The following is a 12,525-nucleotide window of genomic DNA, read 5'->3' on the forward strand; positions in this document are numbered from 1 at the left end:
TAAGAAAAATGGAAAAATATCCTCAAGTGAGGATTAACAACAACAAAAATAATTTGTAAAGTTGTGAATATTAAGGAGAGAATAAAAAATGAGTTCATTCATTTCTTCATCTACAACAGGGCTGGGGAACTTTTTTTCTGCCAAGGGCCATTTGGATATTTGTAACGTCATTCGCTTAATATAATTTGCTTAGTATAAATTTATGTTTCTATGAAAAAAGCTCCTAGATTTATAGAATTTCAAGTCCTGCCTGCAGTTGCCTTGGCAGGGCCAGACCAAATTATTTTGAGGGACTTATACAGTCTGGGGGCCGGACATTCCCCAACCCTGATCTACACCACTGAGGCATTCAACAAATATTTTCTAAGCACTAACTCTCTTTGCCAGGCACTGAGTTAAAATGCTAGAAATAAAGATACACATTCCCCAGTTCCAATGAGCTTACTAGTTACTAAAGGAGACAGACAAGAAAATTAATATATGGCAGAGTTGCTGACCCATGCACCACTGCCATCAGAACGTTTAACTCAGAGCAGAAGGAAAAAAGTGATAAGAGAGGCTTCCTGGGAAAGGTGACCTCTAAGTCCTGAAAGACAGATGGGAGTTTGCTAGGGCAAAGGCAATCCAGATCAAGAAGACTGCACACAAAAACACAAAAGTCTGCCCTGGCCCATATGGCTCAGATGGTTGGGCATTGTCCCATGCACTGAAAGATTTTCAGTTCAATTCCCGTCAGGGCACATGCCCAGGGTTGTGGGCTCAACCCCTGGTAGAAGGCATGCAGAAGGCAGCCGATCAATGTTTCACTCTCACGTTGATGTTTCTTTCTCTCTCCCTCTCCCTTCCTCTCTCTCTAAAAATCTATAAAAATATATGTTTTTAAAAATCTGAAAAAGCATAGCCTGTTCCAGAAGCTGCAAGTAGTTCCTTATAGTTGAAATGTAGGAATGCATGGGAAAACATTAGGAGATAGGCGGGAAGGTAGGCTTATACAATTTCATGAAGAGTCACTTTGCAATACTGTGGGCAGTTCACATTTCCTTTATAATCTTAAAGATACCACTACTGGCCTACCAAATACATTCTTATAGGGGCAGAAAATCTATGAACAAAACTTCCCATTTATATGAATAAAATTAACGGTGTTTTATTATGGATGATGTCCAAAGTCTAATCTAAAAGTAACAGCTTCCATCCATAAATATTAACATTCTCCCAAAAGCATCTGGACCTGCAGTGTCATTGTAGGATGATGACATAAACCTCAGATACCACTTCCAAACCTAGAAAAGTCACCCACTTTAACCTTATATTTCACAATGAATTTCACAAAGTCTCTTTAAATTATGCATTTTGGCTTTTAGGAACAGAAATTTAAAAATCTGTATTTGTATATCTTTATCTACCATCTATCAATCTATTAATCAACAACTGTCTGTACTTAGCAAACACTGTTAAAATGGTACTAAAATGATTTGCAAAAATAAAACAAGAGAAAGCTGCAACTGAAAATGATATAAAAACACAACTATGCAGGGCAGGGGCGGCCTGCCCCTGCTGACCCAAACCCCATCTCCCCTGCTGGTGTTCATGCTTCTGAAAAGTGTTAAGTTATGGAAGCCCCTTGGGGCCCTTCCTGTCCCCAGCACCTCTTATTAAAAAATAAATAAATAAAAATTAAAAAATAAAAATAAAAACACAACTCTGCCTTAATTCAGTCCTAGAGTCATCTATAACCTTGGAAAATACTTATATCCAGAAATACTAGTGATGAAATTTACACAATTAAGTCAGAGTGCACATAATCTCTGTCCTAAAATATAAAAATGTGCCTACGGATGTGCAAACCCAGCAGATGAGTCACTACACCTTAGCTAATTCAATAATGTAATCAGTACTAGATGGCAAAACTCCCAGCACCTTCAATCACAGGAAAAAATATCATCAGTCTTGGGGACTCTCAAAGAAACTCTTAGCCGAAACCGGTTTGGCTCAGTGGATAGAGCGTCGGCCTGCGGACTGAAGGGTCCCAGGTTCGATTCCGGTCAAGGGCATGTACCTGGGTTGCGGGCACTTCCCCAGTGGGGGATGTGCAGGAGGCAGCTGATTGATGTTTCTCTCTCATCGATGTTTCTAACTCTCTATCTCTCTCCCTTCTCTCTGTAAAAAATCAATAAAATATATTTAAAAAAAAAAAAAAAAAAAGAAACTCTTAGTTTAGTACTTCACGTTGCAATATAAAAATATGTACAAGGAAATCAAATATTGTCCTCCAGCAACATAAAAGTTATAAACATTCTGTATTTCAGATCATGGAGCTCTCCTCACACAACTTCACAGACTGCACCATAAAAATACAAGTGACTGTAAGATAGCAGAAGAGAGTACAAGCATTCTCCAAAAAGTAGTTATCATTAATTCTGAAAACTGCAATGAATGTATTTGATCTTAGAAAGATAGTGCATTCAGCCCTGGCCAGTGTCGCTTAAGTGGTTAGAGTCTCAGCTCGAGCACCAAAGGGTCAATTCCCGGGTCAAGGGCACATACCTGGGTTGCAGGTTCAATCACAGCAGGGTGCATGCAGGAGGCAACCAATCAATGTGTCTCTTTCACATCAATGTCCCCGCCCCCTCTGTCTGTGTGTGTCCTCACTCCCTTCCTTCCACTCTAAAAATCAATGGGAAAAAGTATCCTCAGGTGATTAAAAAAAAAAAAAAAGATAGTGCATTCAATTTTCTATAATTATTGCATATCAGAAGCCCATATTTGTGTTCTTAAACTATTATTATTTCTATATATTAATAACATATAATTGTGTCAAATTAATAAATGACTGCTTAACCCTCATAATAAATCTCTAGTTTATAAATTTATTATTAGACACTAGTCCACTATCAAGGACTGAATCTAGCATAAAAAATGTTTAACTTATGAGGTTTTAGTAAACTGAGCATCCCTCTGACCTTACTTCATGTTAAACAAATATAAAACTTAATATCAATCAAGCTATAACAATCAACTAAATACAAGGCATGCAAGAAAATATCTAGACATCTTCACTTTTTTTTTTTTAATATATTTTATTGATTTTTTACAGAGAGGAAGGGAGAGAGATAGAGAGTTAGAAACATCGATGAGAGAGAAACATCGATCAGCTGCCTCCTGCACATCTCCTACTGGGGTTGTGCCCGCAACCCAGGTACATGCCCTTGACCGGAATCGAACCTAGGACCTTTCAGTCCGCAGGCCGACACTCTATCCACTGAGCCAAACCGGTTTCGGCTATCTTCACTTTTTATATAATACTAGAAGCCCAGTGCGAGAAATCACGCGGCCCCGCCCACCTGCACCCGCCTCGCTGTGCCCACCCACCCACCCGCCAGCCTTGCTGCGATTGGAGCTGGTGGGGGAGGGACTGAGAGGTGCTCCATGCATCTCCTGGTGATCCGGGCTGCTTCACTCCGGCCACCGCCACCACCCACCCGGTTCCCTGTCCAATTGTTGGTCGTTACAGCATTATGGCCACGGGCCTTTTATAATATATATGCTTAACCTAGCACTAAATAAACAATTAAAGGTAATAAAAAAAATAAAAAAAGGGTAATTTAAAAAACTAAATATACAAGTGCATAAGTAGAATATACCATAAATCTGTATTTCCAAACTCAGGTGACTATCATCTTGTTAACTAGACTCATATTAAAAGCCTAAATATTAACTGTGTGTGTGTATAAAATGTACACACACACACACACAACCTGCACAAAATAAATTAAGCCAAATGCCAAGCAAATCCAACCCTCAAAACAAATTACTTCATGAATAGCTCATCAGTTTCTGCATTGAACTCAATTGAAATGCTCTTAAACATATTCTCAAAGGAAAATAAACTGATTATTTTCTTTTAGAGCAATGCATTAAAAATTCTTACAATCTAGCAAACTCACCTGATTCAAATACACCACTAATAAAAATGGTTTGATGTATGGGTGTGTTTTCTAACACTTCCCACCCTCACAAAATGCCACAAAAAAAGTTAACCAGAGATATTTACAACAGAATACATCTATCCATTTGATGTACATTTATAAGGCCATTAATAAACATTATTTAAATAATATTTAATTGCAAAAAATGTTCGTAGTATAAAGTTAAACAAACAAACAAAAAAGGACAAAACTGTTCTTTTAAAATGCAATATGGTATCCTGAATTGTATCCTGGAACAGAAAAAAAACATTAGTAGAAAACCTGGCGAAATCCAAATAAAGCATATAATTTAGTTAATAATATCATACCAGTGTAAATACTTAGTTTTGACAAATGTACCATAGTTGTGTATGATTAACATTAGGGAAAGCTGAGTAAAGGGTATATGAAAACCTCTGTACTAGCTTCCTAATTTTTTTGTGATTCTAAAATTGTTCAGAAAATAAAGTTTATTTTAAAAAATTACTCTTGCCCTGGCTGGTGTTCTCAGTGGTTAGAGCATCAACCCGTGCACCTAAGGATCTCAGGTTCAATTCCCAGTCAAGGACACATACCTGGGTTGCAGGTTCAATCCCCGGTCCCAGTCAGGGCATGTGTGGGAGGCAACCAATCAATGTGGCTCTCTCACATCCCTGTTTCTCTTTCTCTCTCTCTCCCCCCTAGCTCCCTCCCTCTTTCCTACTTTCCCAAAATATCAATAGAAAAATTATCCTATGGGATGAGAATTAAAAAAAAAAATTTTAAATAAATAAACTAAAATAAAAATTGCTCTTAGTGACCAGTAGCAAATTTGAAAGGATTCTTTCTTAGTTTTAAAAAATAGCCTTCGCACTTATCTATCTCTCTTCTACCCCTACAAAAATACATAAACCCAGGAGGGTGGGGGGACTAGACTAAACCATACTAAAATGTTAATGCTGGTTCGTGTGGTGGTAAGACATTTTCTACAGTGTGAATTGCTTCTATAATCAATAATAAGTTATTAGCTAAAGAATATACAAATCAATATTTATTAAAGGCTTCTTTAGAAAGAAAAGCTATAAATGTCTAAGCAGAGCCCAAAGGCAGACTATATACTAAACAGGTTAGGGCAGAGTGTGGCCAAGAGAAACTGCCAGGAGAATTTAAGTAGGCAAACCTAATTAGTAAATGCTGGAAACCTGCCAATGCACAGAACTTAACATCTACTCTTAGGCTAAAGGTGCTCAAAGCCAGCAAAGTTATTCTCAGAATCCACATGTCTCAGGGGAATGTCCCGAAAGGCCCCCTAATACTAAGAATTTATGAATATACATAGCCTGGGTTGATTCCAAACAAAAATAACGCAGTTGGCCATCTGGTGTACAGCTGCCCACTGAGAGCTTCTAGAAACACTCTTCAGTACCACAGTCTGTCCTCTAAGCTTTTCTCCTCTGCGATGTCTTTCCTCTCCAACACCTTCCTAACCACCTCTATCCAGCCCTTAGCCCTAAGGCCTAAAAATGGCACTCTAGTGTCATTGAGCAGCAAGGGTAGAAAGATCATGGTCTAGACCAGGGGTGGGCAAACTTTTTGACTCGAGGGCCACAATGGGTTCTTAAACTGGACCGGAGGGCCGGAAAAAAAGCATGGATGGAGTGTTTGTGTGAATAAAAATTCAAAGTAAACATCATTACATAAAAGGGTACGGTCTTTTTTTTTTTTTTTTTTTTTTAGTTTTATTCATTTCAAACGGGCCGGCCCGCGGGCCGTAGTTTGCCCACGGCTGGTCTAGACACCACTGGGATTACAGAATCAAATCCTATTTCAGATGCTTGAAGGGTGAGTATCAAAAGTTATTCCCCCCAATATTTTCAGGACAAAATATGTTCTAGGCAACTCCATGAAGCCACAAGAGGGGATAAATAATCATCAAGTGTTCCCCAGTCAAAATGAGAAAATAAAATACATTTTGTCCTTTAAAAAAAGTGCCGATGGAATTAGACAGCCTGCATTCTGATAAAGAATCTTTCCAAGCTGTAATCGGTGACATATGTGTTGTCAGGCTGTCTGCCTAGTTCTGGGTTTTATGTTGTTTTTTTAAATAGTTTTTAATTCTACTTTGTTGGTCACCCTTATTCTTAGCTGACAGTATATACAGCAGGTCCTAGAACTGTCACTTAATAAACATGTATTTGTGTTTTTGTTGTGTTTGCTTTTATTTTTAGTTTACGCTTTTGAATCCTTATGGACTCTATAATCAGACATCCAAGCCTATTAAACTAGATGCAAGTTCAGCCAGTGTGGCTCAGTAGTTGAGCATCAACTTATGAACCAGGAGGTCCTGGTTCAATTCCCGGTCAGGGTGCATGCCTGGGTTGCAGGCTTGATACCCAGTAGGGGGCATGCAGGAGGCGGTCAATCAATTAAAAAAATTTTTTTTAAACTAGATGCAAAACAATAAAGCCCTATACTCAGAGACAAAAGAATACTGTATGCTAAAGTATATAATCTTTACTTTATGAGATTCATAACAACAACTTTTTAAAGCACCAGAAGCCTTTTTTGCTTACTTTCTAGTTCTTGGACATGTTTAAGAAAACAGTCTTACCAAAACAGTAATCCTCATGTATGGAGGCCACTAAAGTTATTGTTGCTGTTATTTTGAATACTAATGGAGATATATATACTGTTTTTCATCAAAGCTGAGATACAATTGATTTTGAGGCTGATTTTTTTATACTTTTTTAAATTGATTTCAGAGAGGAAGGGAGAGAGAGATAGAAAATATCATTGATGAGAGAGAATCATTGATGGGCAGCCTCCTGCACGCCTCCTACTGGGGATGGAGCCCACAACCAGGGCATGTGTCCTGACCGGGAATCAAGCTGTGACCTCCTGGTTCATAGGTCAATGCTCAGCCACTGAGCCACACCAGCTAAACACCAACAATTAAGGGAACTGCAGAGAAAGAGAAGCCCCCAAAGGAAATTGAACAGGCACTGTCCAAGAAGCAGAAAAAAAATCTCCATAAGTGTGGTATCACAGAAGCCTAGGGAAGAGAGTGATTCAAAATGAAATCGGGTAAGAATGGTCTGATCCAGCCGTGGGCAAACTACTTATTTTACTTGATTGGACATATTAGTTACTAAACCAGGACTACGACTTTGCCTAGAAGTGACTAAAAACTCTTTGTTACCTATATGTGACGAGCAAAATTGGGAACTTTCCCTAAATTTTTCCAAAGTCAGGGAAATACCTAGTCAGTAGGAAAGATGAAATTGATTTTGATTAGATGTCATGAGTTCTGCTTCCTCAATTCTAGGGCTTTACTGGCCTGTTATACTGCAGGAGAATTGCTGCTACCAAAAGATGAATCCCACAAAAGGAAATTACCCACGGGCGACTCACTTGAAGGAATCATAGCAGTATTTGAACACTCCTCCCTACCCATTATCTACTGGCTCCAGAGAAAAGTAAAGCAGATACCCATGACCCATTTATCTCCATGGTGGGTTCGGTAACCTCTGGGGGCCAGTTGACTCGGACAAGCTTAACATGGCATTAGAAAGCTGGCTTTAGGTAATACCAGTTGTCCTAGAATGGGTGGCATTCTTTTCCCTTTTTCTTAATATACAAGCCAGAATGTCCGTTTAAAAGAATCTTCTCTTAAGGCGACAGTGAGCAAATTTAGGAAACAATCAGACATGAGGAAATGATTTTGACCATCTAATAAATATGGGTCTAGTGCCATCCGTGGGCAAACTATGGCCCGTGGGCCGGATCCGGCCCGTTTGAAATGAATAAAACTATTGAAAAAAAAGACCGTACCCTTTTATGTAATGATGTTTACTTTGAATTTATATTAGTTCACACAAACACTCCATCCATGCTTTTGTTCCGGCCCTCCGGTCCAGTTTAAGAACCCATTGTGGCCCTCGAGTCAAAAAGTTTGCCCACCCCTGGTCTAATCAGTAAGGTAAGACTGCAAAAACAACAGAAAGTTAGTTTGGAGAAAAAAATATTTAGCAGTAAAGAAGAGTAGGGCAGCTCTAGCCAGTTTGGCTCGGTGGATAGAGAGTCGGCCTGCAGACTGAAGGGTCCCGAGTTCAGTTCCAGTAAAGGGCACATGCCTGGGTTGTGGGCTCGATCCCCAGTAAGGGGCGTGCAGGAGGCAGCCGATCAATGAGTCTTTCTCATCATTAATGTTTCTATCTCTCTTTCCCTCTCCCTTCCTCTCTGAAATCAATAAAAATATATTTAAAAAAAAGAAGAGTAGGGAAGAATAGTCAGCTGTCTTCAAATTTCTCTGTTTAAGGAATAACCTGACTTGCTCCTGGAACAGAAGTTGGACCAAACCATAGAAAGTCTACAAGAATAAAACAAACTTCCATCTAATAAAGAATTGAATTCCTTGAAATGTTGAGTTCCCAATCACTAGCAATGTTCCATAGATTCCACTACTAGTTAAGAAACTGGATGAGATGACTTGAGCTTTCTTTCAATGTAAGTAAATTTCAAGGACCAAACTAAATCTGAAATACTTTGCATTAAAAAGAAGGGAAAGGCACAACAACAAAAAACCTTTTAAATATTTAGAATTATAAAGTAATGGTTGTATAAAGTTTTAAAATTAAATTAATTCTAAGTAAAACACATAAAAAAGATAAAGGGATTTTTATAACCTTGTGAGTCCAAAGTAAAACATTTTACATGATGTAAAAACTTTTATGATTGATAATAGTGTAATACTTCTGTCCATGTCATTAAAACCTACTGAGTTTTTATAACTTTTTACAACTAAAAAATTATGTTCTTTCTTTTCTTCATTTTAAAGTTCAGGCACATCGGTCTGTTGGTTTGCTTGTTTATTTTTATGTTTATTTGTTTACTTGGTTTTGTTTATTTGTTTTTATATTGGCTGTATGGCCGAGTTTATAAAAATATTTTTGCAATGTTGGATATTTTCCATCTGTCCTCCAGAGTCACCTGCTCTGGGCCCTGGGGGCCTGACCTGCATGGAGCACCAGCAGACCAGGTGAGCTATGGCTCCATTCCTTACTGAAGCTTCTCTACTGATGGCTCCTATCAGGCAGCCCTCTCCTATACCTACAGCTCTTGCTGGTTCAGGTGATCACTCCCTTCCCCTGTCCCTTTTAGACAGAGGTGGTAACAGCTTCTGCTGTTACTAGCTAGCCTGGTCATCATTTTTGCTTGCTGGTTTCCTTTAACCTGCCTAAACTATGCAAATAATCCCTTCATTAAATTCTTTTCTATTAACACTGTCAGTGTTCTGTTTCCTACCAAAACCTGACTCAAAGTTGTTACTGATGTCTTCAATTCAGTAATTACATATACCCTATAATAAAGAATAGGCAAATTAACCCTCATGCCATAACATCATCACAAGATGGCAGCGCACACAGCAGGGGCGGGGGCCGGCTGCTCCACGCGCTTGCTGCCGCAGTTCCTGCAGCCCCACGGGGGGAGGGCGGAAGGCCTGGTGGCCGCTCTGCACACCTGCCACCGGAGTTCCCTCAGCCCCACTGGGCCCGGCAGCCGCTCCAAGCGCCTGCCGCTGGGGTTTCCACAGCTGCACCAGGGAGTGGGGCCGGTCGCTCCGCGCACCTGCCACCAGAGTTCCCTCAGCCCCGCCAGGGGGCGGGCGGGTCCCCATTGCTGCTCTCCACAGCTTCCCTGAGGAGTTGAACATCCCCCGAGGTGTCCCAGATTAGAGAGGATGCAGGCTGGACTGAGGGACACCCTCCCCAGTGCACGAATTTCGTGCACCAAGCCTCTAGTTGTACTATAACCACTATAGAAAATAGCATGAGAAAAGAACCGTGATCATCCGCTTTTACATTTCTTGTCAAACTAAATTCTTAAGAATGAAAAATAAAAATTATCAACATAAAAAAGGATAAAAAAGGAAGTTATTTGTAAATTTTACTACGATTAATACCCAAAAATCTTGCAATCATCCTTAACCACTCATTCTCACATCCCATATCCAATCTATAAATCCTTTCAGATCTATCTTCAAAATATATCCCAGTTTAATAGCTAGCTGTTTACCATCACCACCATTCTTCTCAGGTTCAAGCTACCATCATTTCTAGTCTGAATTTTTGCAACAGCCTTCTAATTGACTGAAGGCTTCTGCTGCCTCTGCTCTTGTCCTCCAACAGAGCAGCCAGAGTACTTCTGGTAAAATATGTTATTACCCTAGCCAGTTTGGCTCAGTGGCTAGAGCGCCAGCCCACAGACTGAAAGGTCCAAGGTTCGATTCCATTCAAGGGCATGTACTTCAGTTGCAGGCTCGATCCCAGCCCTGGTAGGGGTACGTGCCGGAGGCAACCAGTTGATGTGTCTCTGTCACATCGATGTTTCTCTGTCTGTGTCTCTCCCCCTCCCTTCCAAGCTCTCTAAAAATCAATGGAAATATATCCTCAGGTGAGGATTAGCAACAACAACAACAAAAGTGTTACTTGATTGGATACATTTTTTAATGGTTAAAAATCATGACTGTTACAAACGTGGTAAAATGAACATATGTCAAAGATATTATTTAATTCATTAATTAAGAAAGGAACCATTAAGATGTTATAACTAGTGCAAAGGAGAGTTCTAAGAGACACTCGTATACAGGGTGTCCCAAAAAATATGTATATACACTTTGTATAATTATTAATTCCAACGGGTTAAATCTGAAAAGAAAGAAACATCAATTGAGCTATCAGCTGGTAAAGTGTGTATACATTTTTTGGGAACACCCTATAGCAGTAGTTCTCAACCTTCTGGCCCTTTAAATACAGTTCCTCATGTTGTGACCCAACCATAAAATTATTTTTGTTGCTGCTTCATAACTGTAATGTTGCTACTGTTATGAATCGTAATGTAAATATCTGATATGCAGATGGTCTTAGACGACCCCTGTGAAAGGGTCGTTCGACCGCCAAAGGGGTCGCGACCCACAGGTTGAGAACCGCTGCCCTATAGCATACACTCTATAGGGCCTATACCAGTGATGGCGAACCTTTTGAGCTCGGCGTGTCAGCATTTTGAAAAACCCTAACTTAACTCTGGTGCCGTGTCACATACAGAAATTTTTTAATATTTGCAACCATAGTAAAACAAAGATTTATATTTTTGATATTTATTTTATATATTTAAATGCCATTTAACAAAGAAAAATCAACCAAAAAAATGAGTTCGCGTGTCACCTCTGACACACGTGTCATAGGTTCGCCATCACTGGCCTATACAAAGAGGAATTTGTATAGGAATGAGGAATGAGGAATTCTGAAATAAATTTACAAGTAGATGTAAAGCAGTTCTTATGCACAGGGTAATAATCAATTGCATTCCACTGGACACAACTCATTTGCATCTCTATGGATAAGAATCATGTGCATTTTTAAGTTTCTACAAATTACAAAACTATAAAATAACTCAAAGAAAATGAGACAGAGATAAATCCAATGGATGAACAAGACAGAACCCCCATTCATCATTTTCTGCCCACTTCAAAGTCATTCACAATTGACAAAATCTTGCATGGCTCCCCTGTTCCCTGAAAGTAAAAAGTAAACACTTATTAATGGCCTGGCCTACAAGGTCCTAAATATTTTGGTAGCATTTCCTGTTCTTCTGGTTCAACTACTGGTTCATGTGCTCTCCCCCTCCACACTCAATTCCAGCCACACTGCTGTTTCTGAATACACTAGGCATGATACTACCTCAAGATCCTTTGCCAACTGTGGTTCTATCTGGAACACTATTCTGCCAGATACCCACAGAGCTCCCACCCTCACCTACTTCAGATCTTTGCTCACAAATCAATTTATTAGAGGACTTTTCTGAGCATCCTATAAAAAAATACTAGTAGGCAGACTCCTATCCTATAACGGTACTCCCTTTTCTGCTTACACTGCTATATTATTCTCCAAATGACTTACTACCAACTGACATACTATATATTGACTTTCTGTTGTTGCTGTTAATCCTCACCCAGGGATATTTTTCCATTGATTTTCAGAGAGGATAGAAGGGAGGAGGAGAGACAGAAAGAGAGAAACATCAATGTGAGAGACACATCAATTGATTGCCTCCCACATGTGCCCCAACTAGGGCAGGGGATCAAGCCTCCAACCAAGATATGTGCCCTTGTCTGGAATCGAACCCGCAACCCTTCAGTCTGCTGTCCAACGCTCTATCCACTGAGCCAAACCAGCTAAAGCTATATTGACTTATTTTTTGAGTCCCTCTCTCTATCCCATAGCCCCCACAAAATGCCTCCATTGAGGCAAAGACTTTTTCTTCATTGCTATATCCACAGTGCCTGCCATGCTGAACATATTAAATGATCAATAAATTTTAGTTAAATGAATACCCTAGTATTAGATAATGTTTCAAAACAGCAGCATACTTTTTGTTGTTGTTGTTCATCCTCACCTGAGGACATTTTCCCATTGATTTTTAGGGAGAGTGGAAGAGAGAGGGAAAGACAGAGAGAAACATCAATGTAAGAGAAACACATCAATTGGTTGCCTCCTGTACAAACTCTGACCCAGGCCCG

At 39.6% G+C, this 12,525-nt stretch overlaps 1 protein-coding gene across 9 annotated transcripts in view; it reads right to left on the reverse strand.

Annotated features, from left to right (window-relative positions):
• The window catches only part of FRS2 (fibroblast growth factor receptor substrate 2), a 117,869-nt gene that overhangs the window by 34,365 nt on the left and 70,979 nt on the right, over positions 1-12,525 (reverse strand). The window lies entirely within an intron of this gene.

The sequence above is a fragment of the Myotis myotis genome, unplaced genomic scaffold (assembly GCF_014108235.1).
Source record: "Myotis myotis isolate mMyoMyo1 unplaced genomic scaffold, mMyoMyo1.p scaffold_m19_p_3, whole genome shotgun sequence".
NCBI lineage: Eukaryota > Metazoa > Chordata > Mammalia > Chiroptera > Vespertilionidae > Myotis > Myotis myotis.